Below are 17050 nucleotides of genomic sequence, written 5' to 3' on the forward strand. Positions count from 1 at the left end.
CTTGGCCAACAAAACTCAAAATGGGCTTGGGAAGAGTTAGATATGACTGAAAAACAATATAATAATAACACAAGGTTATAATGAATAGTTTACTATAATTCTAGGGAGCAGTATAGCGGTCCCCTCTATCCATTTGGTTTTCTTCTCCCTTTTGAGAAAGCTTCTCCAGTAGACATAAGAGAAGTAACTTAGCCTATCATAAAATGGCTTTAACAGACCCAATCTGGTACATAGGTTCTGATCACACTCAGTTATGATTGTTTGATTCTAAAGAATTGAGTCTAAAGACTAAAGAATTGAGTCTAAAGTAGCCTAACTTGCACCAGGGGGAGACAGAAAATAAATAGAAATGTTTGGACAATGAATATTAGATTATGTTAGTTTTCCAGTGAGATTGCCTTAGCCTCATCTTTACAATTGGATCAAATATCTAGAGTAGGGAGGACTCTCAGATGCCAGTCAATCTTGATTTCCTTTCCAAGGTAATCGGGAACAATGTTCTCCCTACCCAGAAACAGGCCTCCTGTTTGTTTCTGGTTTGGGGGCTGGTCAAAGATGTATGCCCTTTTCCTGTTCTTTCTCATCTCCTATCTACATCCCTTTCCTCTGCACCCGAAAGACTCAGGTATCTGGGCCAATTGAGAGTCCAGCTATTCTAAAACTGCCCGGGGGCTTAATCAGCATGGAATTAGTTCAGCTTAAGTTGACTTCAAGTCATATGACAGCTTCTCTTTGCTAAACCCCCTCCTGATTGCCAAATGTTACATTTAGATTCTAGATTTTATGTACCTGGCTTGATCGGGAAACTCTCCTTCAGGCCTCATTTGCATGAATTTCTAGTTGAGTGGATTTTTTTTTTAACCACTTACTTTCCATCTTATAATCATTACTGCATATTGGCTCCAAGGCAGAAGAGGGATAAGGGATGGGCAATAGGAGTTCAGTGACTTGCCCAAGGTCATACCGCTAGGAAGTTTCCAGAACTAGATTTGAATCCAGAACCTCCCATTTCTGGCCTGGTTCTCAATCCACTGAACCACCTTTCTGTTCTTAAGTGGACCTTTTGTAGGTTACTTTACTTCTTCCTCCCTATAAAGGTTATGAATATTCCCATTTGTATATTCATGGGGGATGACATGATTAGGCTGTGGCTGGGTTGTCAAAGTCACCCATTTATGCTGGGCCTGTTAAAAATGGAGATCAGTCACAGAGTTGCCCCATTTATTTCAGAGAGCTGAACATTGGCTAGAGGAAACTGAGTGAAACACCTCTAACTTCTCCCTCCCTCTTTTCTTTTATCTTTTCTTCCCTCCTTTCTCTCTCTTCCTCCTCAATGTTGATGATTTGGTGATAGAGGCATATTGCAACTGAAATTTTCCCCACACAATCCAAAACAGGATCTTTAGGTTTCAGCCAAGTAGTAAAATGAGCAGAACTAGGGGAATAATTTGTATCAAGACAATAATTGTGAAGAAAAGTAATTTTGAAAAAGATGAGAACTCTAATGAGAACAAAGACTAACCATCATGATATTAGGGGCTTTATGATGAATTATACTGCCCACCTCCTTTGAGGCTATGGACTTGAGGCAAAATGAAGTTGATGGCTTTGGACAGAGTCAATGTAGTAATTTGTTTTGCTTGGTTTCTTAAAAACATTCTGTAACACATTTAGTTTTAGTTTTTAGTGGGGAAATTGAGGTGGAAGGTTGAGAAAATAAGTGTTTGTGAAATTAAAATGAAGGGAAATAATATAGGCAGTGGTCCATCTCAGTAGGAGAGTGGACAACCATGGTACTGCTTTCTAGTCTACTCAGCTTTCTTTAAATCTCTAGAAAAAGATGGTGATTGTAGGACTGTGTGTGTGTGTATTTATAATTTATTTATTTAGAATATTTTTCCTCGTTTACATGATTCATAATTTTGCCCAACTCTCTTTCCTCCCCCTCCTGCCCAGAGCTGACAAGTATTTCCTCTGGTTATATATGTGACGTTGTTCAAAGCCTGTTTACATATTTTTCATATTTGCAATAGAGTGATCTTTTAACCCCAGTACCCCATTCATATCCTCATTGAACCACATGATTGATCATATGTTTTTCTTCTGTATTTCTACTTCCACAGTTCTTTCTCTGGATGTTAATAGCGTTCTTTCTCATAAGTTCCTCCAGATTGTCCTGGATCACTGCATTGCTTCTAGTAGAAAAATCTATTATATTTGATTGTACCACAGTGTATAAGTCTCTGTGTACAATGTTCTCCTGGTTCTGCTCCTTTCACTCTGCATCAATTCCTGGAGTTCTTTCTAGTTCACATGGAATTCCTCCAGTTAATCATTCCTTTCAGCACAATAATATTTCATTACCATCAGATGCCAAAATTTGTTCAACAATTCCCCAATGGATAGACACCCCCTCATTTTCCAATTTTTTTTTGCCATTGAAAAAAAATATTTTTGTAGGAGTATTTTTCCTTATTATCACTTTGGGGTACAAACCCAGCAGTGGTATGACTAGATCAATGGGCAAGCAATCTTTTAAAGCCCTTTGGGCATAATTCCAAATTGTCCTCCAGGATCATTGGATTAATTCACAACTGCACTAGCAGTGTATCAGGTGCCCCAGTTTTGCCATATCCTTTCCAACATTTGTCACTTTCCTTTGCAGCCATATTGATGAATCTCCTAGGTGTGAAGTGGTACCTCAGAGTTGTTTTTAATTTGCATTTCTCTAATCAGGAGGGATTTAGAACACTTTTTAATGTAATTATTGATAATTTTGATTTATTCATCTGAAAACTGCCTATTCATATCCCTTGACTATTTGTTGATTGGAGAATGGTTTGGTTTTTTTTAGAAATTTGACTTAGTTCCTTATATATTTGGGAAATTAAATCTTTGTAAGAGAGTTTTGCTATAAAATGTTTTCCTACTTTGTCGCTTTCCTTCTAATTTTAGTTAGATTGGTTTTATTTGTACAAAACCTTTTTAATTTGATATAATCAAAGTCATCCATTTTATATTTTGTAATGTTCTCTATCTCTTCCTTGGCCTTAAATTTCTTCCTTTTCTTTAGATCTAACATTAATACTATACTATGTTCACTTAATTTATTTAAGATTTCATTCTTTATATTTAATTCATTTACCCATTTTTAATTTATCTTGGTATAGGGGAAAGGTCTCAATTTTTAAAAAGATATTGTGTCAGAAGAAAATGATTTTGGAGGTTCAGGAGAGTCAAGGTCAGTCTCAGCTCTGTAAGTCCCCCTCTATACCAACATGGGTAAATTATTTTTCCTTTCTAGTACTCAGTTTTTTCATTTGTCAAGCAGGGATCACCATATATGCACCACCAACTTACACTGGTTTGTGGGGGATAAAATGAAAATTGTAGATCCACAGAATGGGAATAAAAGGGACCTTAGAATGCAGAGTTTAGATTAACTTTTGGAGATAACTTTTATATAGAAAACATGAAATTCTAGAGTTAGAAGAAGATTTAGATATCATCTGATCCAACTCCTTCATTTTATTTTATTTTATTTTTGAGCTCACACGACAGTGCTATTTTCTTTTCTTTTAACCCCCCCAAAGATAAGCAAACTGATGTGCAGATCAGAAGAGATTGGCTTATGAGTAAAAAGTATCAAAACTGGAATTAGAACTAAACTTTTAGAACCCAGTGCTATTTTGACTCTACTATAATTTATGTAATATATTTGTACAAATCAAAACAATAAAAATGTTAATTGGCATTACTTTATTAGCTCATACGTTCCCTTCAATATAAGAAATATGATTTAATTAAATGGAGAAAAATCAAGGATCTGTGATCTGAGAATTGAGTGTGATCAGGACCTGTGTACCAGATTGGGTTTGTTAAAGCCATTTTATGATAGGCTGAGTCACTTCTCTTATGTCTACTGGAGAAGATTTCTCAAAATGGAGAAGAAAACCAAATGGATATAGGTAGCCACTACACTGCTCCCAAGAATTATACTAAACTAATCATCATAACCTTGTGTTATGCAATTCTTTCACTTTGACACTTAGAAACTGTCCACTTTTTTCCATACCACTCTGGCTAAAGGTTGAGCCAAAACCATGTGTTGCACTGCAAATATTACATTGTTCAGAGATGCCAAACTGGGAGGAGTAGGATTATTCATTTGCTTCTTGTAAATATTCCAGTCTTTCAATATCCTGGTTTAATCTGTTCAGATATTTATTACCAGCACACCTAGATCCTTTTATATTTCACTACATGAGTTTCACAGGCCAAAAACATTAGCTATCTCTACTAAACTTCATGGTGACGTTTGTCTGTACATAACTAGTAAATATCTGAGAGCAGATTTGAACAATTTCTTGGTGCCTCCAGGCATAGTGCTTTATCCACTGAGCCATCTAGGTGCTACTAGAATATTGAAAGGGTCCAGCCACCTCACGATCTTCTTGAGTGGGTCTAAGCACCTAGAAGGGAAGCCAATAGCTGAGAGAATATGGGTGGAAGGGTTAAGGATTAAGGGAAAAGGACATAGATATAAGAAATATACAAAGAGGCAAAGAGATCTTTAGCATCATGTCAGCCTGCCAGTATCTCTTCAACATGTCAGAGAGAGGGAGTGAGTGACCTGAACTGATTTTATGGAAGATTGTAGCCATGGGGGTTGTGGGATGTCAGACAGGCAGTACATCAGAAGTTATAACAAAGTACCTACAACAAAAAGGAATGTATGGCAACACAATAGTACTACCAGCTGCCCAGGAAAGAAGCCCATGTGAAACCTTCTCCTTTCTGGTACACTTTCACCAGCTTATAAAAATGCAAGGGTTGGTCTTTGACATTTGAAAAGGACCTTTAGAACTTACCTGCTAGCTTTCAGACTGCAGATAGCAAGTAGTAAATGTTTGATTTTTAAATTTCCCAAAATTTAAGCCCCATTCAACTTAAGGATTCAGAAATAAATCATGTGAAATATTAGGAATATGTCCATAATTCTGGTCCATAAACCCTTTGCTCATTAGAGTCAGCTTTTGAATACATCTTCAATATCTTCATAATTTGTTATAACTGAAACCCTTCATTTATCAATGTTAAAAAGAACAATTTTAAAAGGGTTAAGATCTCCAGGCAGTAAAAGGACCATGATTCTAGAGGACCAATAATGGAACATGCTATCTGCCTCCCAATAAAGCACCAATGAACTCGAAGTATATATTGATACAAAAGTTTGGGGCATGACCAATGTGTCCAGTTTCTCATCCTATGACATCACTCTAAGTCTGCAGTCCCTTTCTCCCATTAATGAGTTGCCAATCACAACTTGCATTATTTTCCTTTTTGCCTCCTCTTTAAATGCCTTGTCTTCCCTTTAGTATGCAAGCTCATTAAAAGCAAGGATTCTTTTTCTTTTTTTTATTGTATTTGCATCTCAGCACCTTAGCACAATGCCTGGCACTTGATGAGAACTTCATAAATACTTGTTCATTGGTCCAGTGTTCTTTAGGTATACTTGCTATGACAGTTTTGTTTTTGTTTTAATGAGGGGTTATAAAGGAGAGAAAAAAAGATTTTTTAATTGAAAAAATGTAATTTTTAAGAGGGAGAATAGTGATCACTAAGAGCTGGAATAGCATCATTAAGAATGAGTTATATATAGAGTCCCACGTTGAAATCTGACATCCAACACTGTAGCAGTATGACTGGGACAAGTCACTTAACCCTAATTGCCTAACCTGTACCACTCTTCTGTCTTGGAACCAGTAATTAGTATGGACTGCTAGACACAAAATAAGGGTTTTTTTTAAAAAGAATGAGTTGTTCTATATTTAACCAAAGGGCAGTTAGGTGGCTTAGTGGATACAGCACTGGGCTTGGAATCAGGAAGAATTATCTTCATGAGTGCAAATCTGGCAGTCTCAGATATAGGACATCTGGATTTCAACAAAGCATTTAACCAAGTCTCTCATACTATACTTGTAGACAAGATAAAGAGATGAAAGCTAAAAGAAAATACAGTTAGGTGAAATAAGCACTGAATGACTGAACTCAAAGATGGAAATAAATTAATGCCAATAAGGAGGGAGGTCTCTAAGGAGTTGACCTAGGTCTCTGTCCTTGGATCTATACAGGATACCAGAAGTGTCAAACATGCTGTGCACTTCAGCTAGAACCTAATTAAAATAGAAGTGAGAAACATTTAACAAAATCAGTAAAATAAAATAGAACATAGATGATATTAATATGTAGTTTTCTAAGCCACTATGAAGCAGCAGATATCCTTCTGCAGAGAGAGTTGGACACCAATATCTTTAATCATTTTTTGAAAAATCAGTGACTTGGATAAAGTCATAGATAGCATGTTTATTAGATGACCAGGTAGTGAAAATCTAGAAAGGCTAGTTAACCATTGGATAACATGGTTCCAATTCAAAAGGATCTGAATAATAATAATAGGCCAGATTAATGAGATGATATTTAATGCTGATATATTAAAATCTTCAATTCAGTTAAATCAACTGTGCAAGTTCAAGGTGGAGGAATAAAGACTAGAAAAACATTCTGTGGGAGAGAAAAAAAATGAGGGTCTTAGTAGATTACAAGTTTAATGTAGTTCCCTAATATAACATGCATCTAAAAAGCTAATATATAAAGGTAACTATGTGCTTTAGTGCATATAGAGCTCAGTTCAGCGCCTGGGTTCAAATGTGTCCTTAGACACTTGTTAGCTGTGTGAACCTGGAGAAGTCACTACAATTCCACTGAGTAGTCCTTAGCACTCTTTTGCCTTGGAAGTAATACTTAGTATTGATTTTAAGACAGAAAGTTGTTGGGTTTCTTTAAAGCTAATATGCAAGTAAAACATTTATTAAGTGCTTACTACTATAAGCATTTTGATAAACATATATAAACTACATAGTTCTGACTTCAAGAAGCTTATATTATAATGAATAAAGGCAACATTTGGGGGTGGGGTGGAAAATGGGGGAAGGACCTCAGGAAGGGAACATTCTGAGGTTGAGGAGGTAGTTGCTGAAGAAGGGAGAGAGTCCAGAGTGTGAGTCAGGCAGAAAATGAAAATGTGAAACAAAGAAGCTACTAGTCCTACTGCACTCTACTTTGGTCTGTCCACATCTAAAATATAGCAGAAAAACTTGTGGTCACTTTTAGAATGAGATTAGTAATAAATTGAGGCAGGCTCAGACAAGGAGAAAAATCAGAGCAATGGGAACCTGAGAGCTCATGCCATTTCCATCAATTGGAAGAAATGAGGATGTTTACTCTTAGTAAAAACAAAAAAAACAAAAAAAACAAAAAAAAAACTTGTGTGGGGGCATAATAGTGATCTCCAAGTATCTGGGGAGTTGTCATAGTGGTATGGGGGTACAAGGTCCCCTGAATGCTGTTATAAGGAAGAGAGGGTTAGAGCAAGTTTTCAGAGGTGTGAGACCAACAGGGAGAGAATCCTAGAATGGAAAAGTAGGGGTCAGACAGTTAACTGAGGTTTGAGCTGGGCTTTCTCTGGTTTGACCTAGAGAGTCTGGCTGCTTTTCCTTAGTGGCTGATACTACCCTATGCTAAACTGATTCCCTGTCCTGCCTACTCCTGGCTCCCCTGCTGTCTGGCTCCCCTGCTGCCCTGCTGTTATCTACACATCTGTTTATAAGATCAACTCTGGATTCTTTTGGATCCAGTACCACTCCTTGGCCCTTCTAAACTGTCATAGACAACTACCTCCAACACCATCTAATGGGGGGTTGTTTTAGGGCACACTTATCTAAATTAGGGTCTGGGATCTTAAGGTCAGTGAGGTGAGAATTAGTGTAGCTCAAACTCTGTGAAGACAGGACATTTAGATCTGGGGGGGTTTCAGTTAGTTGAATTTAATGTCAGTGTCAACCAAATTCCCATCTAACCTTTCCCTGTTATAATAAATACAAAATCCAACCTTGTTACTGAGTGGTCTGTGTGTGTAGTCTCAGACAAGGCTCTGTCTGGCTGGGTTCTGTTGGCCTTCTCAAACCAAAGTTAATCTTCTGAAACTGGACCTATCCTAACCATCTGGTCCCATCCCCTCTACCACCCTCTTACAATGCCCCTAGTCTCTAGTTTAATCCCAGGTCAAAAGAGTATGTGAGGAATTCCTCAGTTTGCACCCCATGAATGCTGGTGCAGCCAACCATGATGTGACACATTGCATAAAGGATCCTCTGAGACATACATTTCCTTGTTTTATGTGAATTTCCCAAAGTCTTATGAAAAGAGTTTTAGCATGAATGTGTACCTTCTGTTTGCATCTTAAACATGACTAAATTCTCTGAGATATGAAACTCACCCTTCTTTATGATCAGAGTTTAATATGTCATAAACAATATGATTTTCTACGTTTCCTATGTCTCCAATTCTGATTGCCAGGGTCCTCGGCAGGTACTACAGTGTCACCAGGTACATCCACCCAGGTGTCACTTTGTACCTTCTAATCACCTATTCCTGCAGCCAAATACCAGAGTCGTTTCTTCTTGTAACAATTAGATATAATGATATAAAGGACTGACCTGGAGGAGTCAAACTGTATAGTAATCAACTTAAAGCCTTCAATAAACTTGGTGAAGCTTTCTGAGAAATGACCAAGTTTTTCATTCTTTATCTGGCTAAGTCTTTCATGAGAAAGGAACATGCACCTGAATAGTCCTATGCTGAGATGGGATTTCCTGTACAGGAACAAGCATGGCTTTGGCTGAGGGGGTCACCTTATCACTATTGCAATGCTCACTCTGAGTGTGTAAAGGACTTGGTTGGGGAATGGGTGAGATAGGGGTGTATGGGAGAGGAGGATGTCAAAGAATTTTGCCATTGGTAGTAGACTGAGAAACAGCAGTCATTCCAGGCTTCTGAGAAAGGATAGGAACCAGAGTTCTGGGAATATAGGGAGGGGGGCTCAGAATCAGAGGGTGGGGGCAAGGAAACAGGCTAGGGTCATGGCCCTCAAGAAGAAGGGGATTTGGAGGAAGATGTACCCTTTGTGAAGGCCTAGGAAGTAAGGAAGTGAGACAGCGTTGGAGGAGAGAAGGTTGAGATTTTCTCTGTCTTTTAAAAAGGTTTTGCCTCCTTCTTCCTCAGGGTAGCCAGGGTACCCAGATAAGCAATATCATTTAAAATATTATCCTCAGGATTCCCATAATTAGTGTGGCTGAGGAATGGGACCAATGAATTAGACAGTATGAGCAAGAAAATAGAAATTATTGCTAATGACAGAGAAATTTTACAAACATGGCAAACAAGTATAAAAGAAAGCAATGAAGAATTAATGGGTGGAGGACAGGAACAAGAGCTAAGTTTTCCTGATTCTAGTATTCTAGCTCCTGTAATACCAGTGCATTCTCCAGAAAACAGCACAGAACCCCATGTGACCCTAAAACTAGGAACCCAGGAAAGAACTGTCTTCTTGATATGGGTGCTGCGAAATCAGTGTTACAAAAGCCCCCAGAAGAGTGTGAAACAATGAGTACAATGGAAGTTGTGGGTGTGACAGGGAGACCCCAAAGTGTGAAAAACCTAAATTCAAGAATGGTTTTTCCTGGAACCTTTAAGTATGGAACATTCTTTCCTCCTAATACCCAACTCTTCCATGAACTTAGTGAGGAGAAATTTTCTTTATAAACTGAGAGCAATGATAGCATGTACAACAACTGGCGATATTTCTTTACAACTCCTAGAAGAATCCCTAAACCTTTTTCTAGTGCTATACATGGATTCACTAGAGTCAGAGGGGGAAGGAAATAACATCCATCAAATTTTCTGTGGATTTTCTCCACAGATATCCCAGAAGGCTTATAGAATACCAGTTCCACAAATGTAGGCTTGTTAAAATCAGCAACTCCTGTTAGAGTGGTTATAAAAGGAGTTCCATCAACATGCATTTCACAGTATCCATTGAGTAAAGAAGCCATTGAAGGAATCACCCCAATAATTGAATCACTGCTGCAACAAGGCATAATAATACCATGCATTTCTGAATATAAAACCCCAATTCTATCTGTTAAAACACCAAAGCTAGATGAACATGGAAGAGGAGTCTATTGATTTGTACAAGAACTAAGAGCTGTTAATGATTGTGTAGTGAAAAAAGAACCTGGTTGTACCAAGTCCTGCTATCACCATTTCATTGATTCCAAGTCATGCAATATATTTTACCATGGTTGGATTGTGTTCTGCTTTCTTCTCAATATCAATACACAAGGACTCACAGAAGATATTTGCATTCACTTGGCAAGGGAATCATTATTCCTGGTGTTATTTGCCCCAGGGTTACTGCAAAAATCCTTCCATCATTTTCCCAGATCTTAAACAAGGATTTAGCAAATATACATTTCAAGGACAGCAGGCTCATTCACTTTGAGGATGATCTGCTATTAGCATCACCATCTGCAAGAGTATGTCAACATGATAGTAAACATCTTTTGTGTGGGTTATACAAGGGGGAACACAAGATATCAAAAGCTAAAGTCCAGTGTTGTCTTCTTTGTGTATAGTATCTTGAATTAGTGCTGTCTGAGGGGTCCAGAAGCATTTCCCAAAAGAGAATAGCAGACATACAGAAAACGAGTGCCCCAGAGACCAAAAGTCAACTCAAAACCATCTTGGGGACCATGGGTTTTTGCAGAAAAAAGATTCCAAATTATGGTGAAATTACTAAACCACTGACTGTTCTAATGAGAGACACTGAGTCATAGCCAATGAAATTAAAGCCAGAGCATTTTCAAGCAATTACAAGGTTGAAGGACACAATATTATCAGTCCCTGCTCTAGGTATCCCTGATTACTCCAAATCATTTCTGCTCTATGTCCATTAGTGAAAGTGTGTGGCTTCAAGAGTCTTGACACAGAGTTTAGGACCAAATCAACATCCTATGGAATATTACCCTGGCCAACTAGATCCCATAGCTGTAGGCACAACTCCATGCTTAAGAGGGGTGGCAGCACCTGCATCACTAGTTACAAAATTTTTCAGATTTGGTGTTAGGCTGCCCACTGACAGCATATTGTTTACATGAAGTTGAGGCACTTCTGTTAAAGTACAGAACACGGGCATTTTCAGACCAAGGCCTGCCTAAATATGAAATAGTGCTTTTGGGGAATGAACATATAACACTGAAAAGATGCACCACTTTAAATCCAATTTTGTTGTTGCCTTATTTACCCACATAGGGAGAGCCATTGCATGATTGTTAAACTGTAGTGCAAATGGCAGAAAGACCTCAGCAGAATCTGTCAGACATACCCCTTGATAACCCTGAACTGATCTTATTCACTGATGGAGCCTCATTTATGAGACATGGAATAAGATTCACAGGTTTAGTGATAGTAAGTGAATTTGAAACATTATGTGTACTTCATTGCCTAGGAATCTAAGAGCTCAGGGTGCAGAGTTGTTTGCTTTAAAACATGCATGTGAGGTTGCTAAGAAAAAGAGTGTCAATATTTTCACTGATTCCAAGTATGCATTTGCATCTGTCATGCCATGGTTTCCCTCTGTCTTCAGAAAGGAGTCTTAACAACTAGTGGAAAAATGGTTACTTATGCAGAAATAATTCAGGAATTGCTGTCAGCTCTCCAACTACCAAAGGAGTTGGCAGTAATTCACTGTTATGGACATTCTCACTGTCAAGACTTAATTGCAAGAGGGAATCATTGGACTGACATGGTTGCATGTTATGCAGCTCAAAATGCTCCTGTTTGCATTATGAATCTCTCTGTTGTTGACACCATAGACCTAGAAAAAACCTTATATAGACAAAGAGATTCAGAAATGGAAACAGAATTTTGGGGTTAGAAAAGAACTGGGATCTGGATAGCATCAGTGATAGAACTGATTCTTCCAAAAGCATTCTACTCTCACATATTTAAGGCTATAAACAAGAAGGGTCATTTTGAGGTAGAAGAATTAATAGACACTGTTAAAAAATTGGATAAAGATTCTGGGAAGATGGGGGCTTAGATGGAGCAAAACTTCAGACCTCCATACCCTTCCACACTGAGATAAAAAACAAAGTACTTTGAGGGGAAAGAAAAGCAAATCTAACAACAGGACAGAGCTGGGGGAGCCTATTGCTGGACAACTCAAGAGGTACAACAAGAAAAAGGCCTGAATTCTTGAACTGTTGGTTTTAAGAGTAAGGAAGAAGGGGAATCCCAGGACCCTTCCCTCACGTGCTGTGCTGAGTCTTCAGAGGCTCCTGGAATCTCTGGTCAGGTAAACACCCTAGTACGGAGAAAGGGCCTTGCTGGCACAGGGCTCAGGGCATTGAACACAGACACAGGGAGGTGACTAGAGGAGAAATGCAGAGAGGCAATCTAGACACAGAGAAAATGTTCCATCTTCCCCCTGTCCCCCCCAATTCTCTTGGGGTTTTAGTCTCAGGGCACATCAAACTCTATAGATCAACTCCACCCTGGCTTAATCCCATCAATAAGACAGATAACAAGTCTTCATAGGGCAGGGAAACTCCAGCACTCCTCCTTTGTAGACTGCAGAGAAAGTAGCTACTAACTTCCGTTGCCAGCTGGGGAATATCTTACATCAAAGCTCATTAAAACCATCTGCTTAATCTAATCTGCCAACAGAACAGGGTAGGTACAGGAGGGAAAGAAGGAAAAAATATGAGTAAACAACAGAAAAAGAAAAAAGAAATTACAATTGACAACATCTTCCCAGGAAGTGAACAAAGAGCAAATGAAAGAGAAAAAGATCAAGGAACTCCAAGCAAAACCAAAGAAATTCCAGAGAATTGGACATAGGCTTTGGAAGACATCAAAATTCAATTAACTCAAGAATTTAAAATTCAATTAACTCAAAAATTTAAAATTCAATCAATTCAAGAACTCAAAAAACAATCAAGAGAGGCTGAAGACAATTGGAAAAAGGAAATACATGAACTAAAACAAGAAAATAGTGTATTGAAAGCCAAAATTGACCAGCATGAAAATGAAGCAAAGAAGGTAAAAGATGAACTACAAAGAAAATCAGACTAGAAGGAGAAGTATGACCAAAAAGTCAGGTATGAAATTCAGTCTTTAAAAATTAGAATTCAACAACTAGAAACAAATGACTTCACAAGACAGCAAGAATATATAAAACAAAATCAAAAGAATGAAAAATGTGAGGAAAATATGAAACACCTCATTGGCAGCATCTCATATCTGGAAAACAGATCTCAGAGAGACAATTTAAGAATTATTGGTCTACCTGAACATCATGACAAAAGAAAAAACCAAGACATCATCCTACAGGAAATTATCCAAAAAAACTGCCCTGACATTCTTGAACAAGAGGGACTAGTGGAAATTGAAAGAATCCACAGGTCACCTCCTACATTTAATCTACAAATAACAATTCCCAGAAATATTATAGCCAAATTCAAAAATTACCAGACCAAGGAAAAATATTATAAGCTGGTAAGAAGTCATTCAGATACCACAGTTAGGATAACATAGGATCTAGCTACATCTACACTGAAGGATCTCAAGGTATGGAATATAATATTCTGGAAAGTTAGGGAACTGGGTCTACAACCAAGAATCAACAATCCAGCAAAACTGATAATATTCTTGCAGTAGAAAGTGTGGTTATTTAATAAAATTGAAGACTTCCTAGCATTTATAAAGAAAAAACCGGACTTCAACAAAGAATTTGCTGCCCTAACACAGAACTCAAGAGAACCACCAAAAAGGTAATTAAGGGAGGGGAAAAAAAACACAACAAAAAACCATAACCTTTTCTTTAAGGGACCCAATATGTTCAAATGATTTGTATCATGAAAAGATGATATTGGTAACTCTTAAAAATTGTTATTATCATCAGGGTAGCTAGAAGAAGTATAGTTAGAGGGAACAGTGACAAACTGTATAAGATGAAATGTCAAGACATATATGTGTGTGTGTGTGTGTGTTTGTGTGTGTGTGTAAATATATATAAAACAAGGTAAAAAAGAAGATAATATTTTTTAACATGGCAAACAAAGTAGACATTTTTTCAGATAGTCACATACAGTATATACACTTTCCTGTCTAAAGAGAAAGCATACACTTTAATAGAGGAATTGATGGATATCCAGAAAACATGCAATGCATTCTCTCAGAGCAGATTAAATTTTGCTTTCATATGTCTGCCTTGAGGTGATACAGTAAAAGGTAGATGATTTCCTTAAAAGTCTGATTAAACTTGCTAATAAAGTTCACTCTCTGGGTGGTTCACAATAGCACCATTCTGTCAAATTATAAATGTCTAAGAGGATCCAGATTTAATTACAATTTTTTAGGAAGTATACTCTTTGGCAGATCCTTTCAACTAAGATTTTTTACAAACTTAATAGCCTACCAACTCTAAAACCTTCTCAAAGGGCAAAAGCAGAAAAGCTGCATATTATATTTTAAAATGGGGAAGGTAAGAATAAAACAACTCAACTAAAACAGAAGGTTTTTTGAACCCACTTATTTTAATAAATCTCTTACTCAATGCTATAGTAATCATTTTCTACTTTACATGCACTATGTAAGCAGGTGAAAAAATTATAAAATGTTTAAAAGACCATATTTTTTAAATTTTGTAAAGCTATCCAGTCTTTTTTCCACAGGCCCTAAGTTTATTTCCTTTTAACAACTTCTCTCCCCTGTCATATTAGAAAATTTAAATATAAAAACTATGTTTTATTTTAAAAATATTTTCTCCTTATTTTCATATCTCCCATGCCAACCCCAATTCTTGTGGGAAAAAATCTAGCTCAGGACTTAATCCATAAAATATTTCTTCTTAATACTAGATCCAAGAGATATATAAGATAGATATCTAAATCTTATCAATACTGGTACTAACTTCAGCATATTTATTCACATTAAGGTGTCATATAAGGTAGAAGCACAAAAAACATCAACAGAACAAAAAATAAGGCACCTGCCTTTAGAAGATGACAGCCAAAAACTAGTTGTAACACTAGCACAGCTGCCAGTGAGGGACTATAGCTGAGCAAGAAACATTATTAATTACTCTTTCAATAGATGAACTAGCTTGACATTCTAGAAATAATTTTTTGGTTCTAATTATTAATATTTTGCCTCAAATTTTGATTCAAATCAAGGGAAAACATAAACTTACTCTGTGAATATAAAACATGAGATTAACTTGTGAACTCAAATCACTTCTTCCTAGCAGAGCTTTATGTCAATATTTTTCTGCAAAACTAAAACTGAAAAGCTATCAAAATGCACAATCTTTTACTTCCTAGGAATCTTTTGAAATTTTAAAAGAACTGCTAGATTTGGTTCACTTAATTAAACTCTTCATGCAAAACAATATTTGTGGTAATCCCATGCCCACTGCCTCTTATTGCTCTTTAGGACATATAAATATCTATTGCTAAGATCCCATTCTATAACAACTCAAAACCTTGTTTCAATTCAATCTCCCATTAATTTTAGATATGGATAGATATGGACAGGTGGTATGAATGAACAGCAGGCTGTGTAGAACCTGCCTACATCAAGTGTTTCATCCCTTCTTTTAAGGCTACAGAAAATCTTGACACAAGGAAAGGCAACTCATTGTCTCATTAGATAGCCCTCCCCTGATCTCTCCCCCTCCAAAAAAAAAGTAGTCATCTCCAGTGAGGGTTCAACAGAGAGTTCTTATTGTATGACATTTTATTTACATTCCATGCATTCATTTTCCTGTGTATCCACAAGTTTACATTCTTTCTGGAAACTCCAGCTTCTCACATACTGCCTCCTTTATGGATAGGTTTTGTGATATTTCACTGGACTTTGTAAAGAGGGATGGTGGAACATGCATTAAATTGGCTATTTTGCTCTCCCTTGAAGTGTATTCTCTTAACATGTAAGTCTTGTCAGCCTCATGGTAGAGCATTGCGTCATTCATCCTGATAAGCATGCCATGAATTCTTAAGAAAAATTTCAGTAACAGGAAAGAGCTAGAAGGCATCACTCTAATTTTCACCCTTTAGCTTGAAACTCCATGAAGTTCATCTTCAAACAACAGAACTTCTTCAAAATATTTAATCTATTCCCTGGCTTTCAATTTCTCTGTGTCTATATGATCTGTCATAGGCACAACCTTTAACTTAAGAGCTTCGCCAAGTAATGTTCCTTTGTAATCTGTTGTATAGTTCCAGTCATATGGTCTAATAACCATTTTTGGAGTGCTCACCCTCTGTCCTGCTCTCTTTCCATTCTTCAGCACATGCCACCTTAAGTACTCCTTGGTAGTTGTTTACACTTTAAAGCATTAGTTGCATTGAACTCAATTCCAAAGCCAGAAACATGTTGGATTCTTAAAACATTTTCTGCAAACATCATTTCAGGAAGAGATGGCATATGGAGCTCATCAGTTAATTTCTCCACATTGGTCAACTTCATGATGTGCGTCTTGGCCACCATCAGCTTCCAGGGCCTGAAGGAGAAGTCCTGGCGGCTGCTTTGGAAGCTCTGGATCATAATGGCCATGGTGGCAGCGCAAAACCAGCATGAGAGGAGGTGGCATCCCTTCTCCCCTGCCTCCACCTCTCTTTCCTCCCCTGACCTGTCACTATCCCTAGCCCTACCCCACCCCACTTTGCTTCCTGGTGTGATGTTGGAAATTTGGGGATCCTTCAATTTATTTTGAGGTCCCTGGTCTAAACTTCCTGTGGTCATTTAGATCTCTTACAAACTACATTTCCCATGATTCAACGGGCTTCCTGTCTTACGTGGTGATGTAAGCCAGTGTAAACAGAAGGTTAAATAGGGAGATTAAGATTGGTACTTCCTCTTTCCTGCTAAACAAGCCATGTGGGCAGAGGTGATGGCGAGGCATTTGAATTAGCTCTCATCAGGCATGTGGCTTAATTACCAAGATGGATTACAAAACCCTAATATCTTCATATATATCCTCCTATATCAATTTTATTTGTTACACTGGTTTGGCCTGGCCCACACCCTGGGTCCCCCCAAAAGAAGATAATATTAAGAGAAATGGGAAAAGAGAAAAAATGGAGTA

At 37.5% G+C, this 17050-nt stretch overlaps 1 pseudogene; it reads right to left on the reverse strand.

Annotated features, from left to right (window-relative positions):
- Positions 1-15699: 15699 nt before the first annotated feature.
- LOC123235511 lies at positions 15700-16467 on the reverse strand (annotated as a pseudogene).
- Between the last annotated feature and the right edge of the window lie 583 nt (positions 16468-17050).

This window comes from Gracilinanus agilis, chromosome 2, assembly GCF_016433145.1.
Source record: "Gracilinanus agilis isolate LMUSP501 chromosome 2, AgileGrace, whole genome shotgun sequence".
NCBI classification, from domain to species: Eukaryota; Metazoa; Chordata; class Mammalia; order Didelphimorphia; family Didelphidae; genus Gracilinanus; species Gracilinanus agilis.